We start from the raw sequence: 3093 nt of genomic DNA, 5'->3' as shown, positions 1-3093 counted from the left end.
CCACAGGATTAAATTCTCGGGCCGACTCTCTTCTCTGTATATATCAACGATGTCGCTCTTGCTGCTGGTGATTCCCTGATCTACCTCTATGCAGACGACACCATTCTGTAAACATCTGGCCCTTCTTTGGACACTGTGTTAACAAACCTCCAGACGATCTTCAATGCCATACAACTCTCCTTCCGTGGCCTCCAACTGCTCTTAAATGCAAGTAAAACTAAATGCATGCTCTTCAACCGATCGCTGCCCGCACCCGCCCGCCTGTCCAGCATCACTACTCTGGACGGTTCTGACTTAGAATATGTGGACAACTACAAATACCTAGGTGTCTGGCTAGACTGTAAACTCTCCTTCCAGACTCATATTAAACATCTCCAATCCAAAAATAAATCTAGAATCGCCGTTCCTATTTCGCAACAACGCATCCTTCACTCACGCCGCCAAACATACCCTCGTAAAACTGACTATCCTACCGATCCTCGACTTCGGCGATGTCATTTACAAAATAGTTTCCAATACTCTACTCAGCAAACTGGATGCAGTCTATCACAGTGCCATCCGTTTTGTCACCAAAGCCCCTTATACCACCCACTACTGCGACCTGTATGCTCTAGTCGGCTGGCCCTCGCTACATATTCGTCGCCAGACCCACTGGCTCCAGGTCATCTATAAGTCTATGCTAGGTAAAGCTCCGCCTTATCTCAGCTCACTGGTCACGATAACAACACCCACCCGTAGCACGCGCTCCAGCAGGTTTATCTCACTGTTTGGTTTGGTCATCCCCAAAGCCAACACCTCCTTTGGCCGCCTTTCCTTTCAGTTCTCTGCTGCCAATGACTGGAACAAATTTAAAAAATCGCTGAAGCTGGAGACTTATATTTCCCTCACTAACTTTAAACATCAGCTATCTGAGCAGCTAACTGGTCGCTGCAGCTGGACATAGCTCATCTGTAAATAGCCCACCCAATATACCTACCTCATCCCCATATTGTTTTTATTTACTTTTCTGCTCTTTTGCAAACCAGTATTTCTACTTGCACATCATAATCTGCTCATCTATAACTCCAGTGTTAATTTGCTAAATTGTAATTACTCCGCTACTATGGCCTATTTATTGCCTTACCTCCTCACGCCATTTGCACACACTGTATATAGACTTTCATTTTTTCTATTGTGTTATTGACTGCAGGGGCGAAAATCTGACATCAACCTTGGAGGGGACAATTACATGAAATTTTCTCAGGAGCAATTCCTGAGGGGGACACCAAAAGTAGTGCTGTAACACATAGACTATGTTGTAATATGTTAAATGTATATTGAGGGACCATAATCACTACTACTGGATAATTGTTAGGTACAGTAGTTAACTGAAGGGTTGTCCCAACTTGTTTAAATCATTATAATACTACTAATAATAATAGTTATAGCAATGTTCCTTATCAGTGCAGTGTTCCTCTCTCTTGAAACGTCAACACTCTGTTTGCAAGAGTTTGCGGTTCTATAAATTGTGGGTGTGGCTGATATGGTTTTGTGTCATCACTGAGGTAACTGGACGATGCTGTGCCACTGTCCCCTATACTGGTGCTGCTGGCAACAAGGGTGACACCTGGTCCTGCCGTGGCTGTGACACTGTCCTCTGAAGTCTCTCTCCTTGGCTCTTTCCCTTTCACCACCCTCACTGACTCACAGTCTGTCTCCTAGAAAAGAAATAAGGTGTTTGCTGTACTCCTAACTACCGGTACCCAAAACTACACAATTAATCACAACAGCAATACCATTGCCTTAAACAAATCTTGGTTCAGTCACCAGTTTAAATTGAGAGTGGGGGTATTCATGGCATTTTCCAATTATGTCCCTATTTTACAAATCAAAAAAATTGAGAACCTTTCATAATGTTGCCAAACAAAGACTCAACAAACTTACCTGAGACTCCCTGTCTCTGCCAGTCTGTCCCTGCATATCTGTCCCCAGCTCTGCTGTCTGTGTGCCATCTGTTGCCTGCTCTGCCTAATGACATCATTGTGAAATATTTCCATTAGCATTTCACTTCTTTCTTATGAACATTTTATCAACTGGTCTTTGAGATATTAGGCTACTAGAGTTCTTACTTTGCGTTTTGGTGTACTGAAAAATACTCTGATGTCCGTCTTTTTACTTTTTTCTGACATTTTTCTACCTGGCTGGCTGGCTGACCGGTCTAGCTGCACACACACATTTACACAACACATGCTGCAACGTTTTGAAATTTTAACATAGTTTGTTTCATATTGGCAGGCTTCCAACAATAGCTGAACTTGCAAAGCTAGCGAGCACCAATTCCGTTTCTGTGGTGTTTGCTATAATCTTTGCTACCTGGTTAAAGGTGAAAAAAATTAAAAATTCACTAGCGACAATTTAGCTTTTGCAACGAGACCATTAAATATATTTAAGACAATGGTATAAGAGAGTGTAGTTCTGTTCAGTTTGGACTTCAGTTTATCGCTAACCTTATCACAGGGACTTTGAAGCACTACAGCTGCATGCTAATCTTGGAATAAACTGACGATAGCAAATATTCCATCTTTGACGACGCCACATAAATGGAATAGGTACTAGCTAGCTTGATAGTTAATGTTTGCTTTAGTTTGCGCGCTAGCTCTGCAAATTCAGCTAGTGTGTGAACCCTGCAACATTAAAAAAATATATACATTGCTAAGGCGCGATTGACTGGATTACCTCACGTCAGTTACGTACATTGAGTGCCTTTCGGACAGTAGATACGAGCCCTCTATTACCTTGCAAGCTAAAGAACTGGCAGTGGATCAAATCATTGTGAGGCAAAGGGCGGGGGGGTCGCAATCTTGTGAAATTTAAAAACGCGATATTAAGTGTCTATAATAAGTGCTTTCATTGCGTATTATTAATATTATTGAAATTACATAGTTATGTTTACAGTGATATATTGGGGGGGACAAATCATATTTTCCCCAGGATGGGGGGGTCGTGTCCCCCCCGTCCCCCCTGGGATTTCCGCCTATGATTGACTGTACACTTGTTTATTCCATGTGTAACTCTGTGTTGTTGTTTGTGTCGCACTGCTTTGCTTCATCTTGG

At 42.5% G+C, this 3093-nt stretch overlaps 1 long non-coding RNA gene across 3 annotated transcripts; it reads right to left on the bottom strand.

The window, feature by feature from the left end:
- Positions 1-1190: 1190 nt before the first annotated feature.
- LOC139564519 (uncharacterized) lies at positions 1191-2827 on the bottom strand. Of its 3 annotated transcripts, none has more exons than XR_011672762.1 (4): positions 2716-2827; positions 2109-2201; positions 1924-2007; positions 1191-1697 (listed from the first exon to the last, which is right to left on the bottom strand). It is a non-coding gene; the product is annotated as an uncharacterized lncRNA (long non-coding RNA). The 3 variants fall into 3 exon arrangements; XR_011672763.1 differs by lacking the exon at positions 2716-2827 and adding an exon at positions 2487-2708; XR_011672761.1 differs by lacking the exon at positions 2716-2827 and having other exon boundaries at positions 2109-2708.
- Between the last annotated feature and the right edge of the window lie 266 nt (positions 2828-3093).

This window comes from Salvelinus alpinus, chromosome 35, assembly GCF_045679555.1.
Source record: "Salvelinus alpinus chromosome 35, SLU_Salpinus.1, whole genome shotgun sequence".
Taxonomy (NCBI): Eukaryota; Metazoa; Chordata; class Actinopteri; order Salmoniformes; family Salmonidae; genus Salvelinus; species Salvelinus alpinus.
This window is presented reverse-complemented; position numbering and strand designations above follow the sequence as displayed.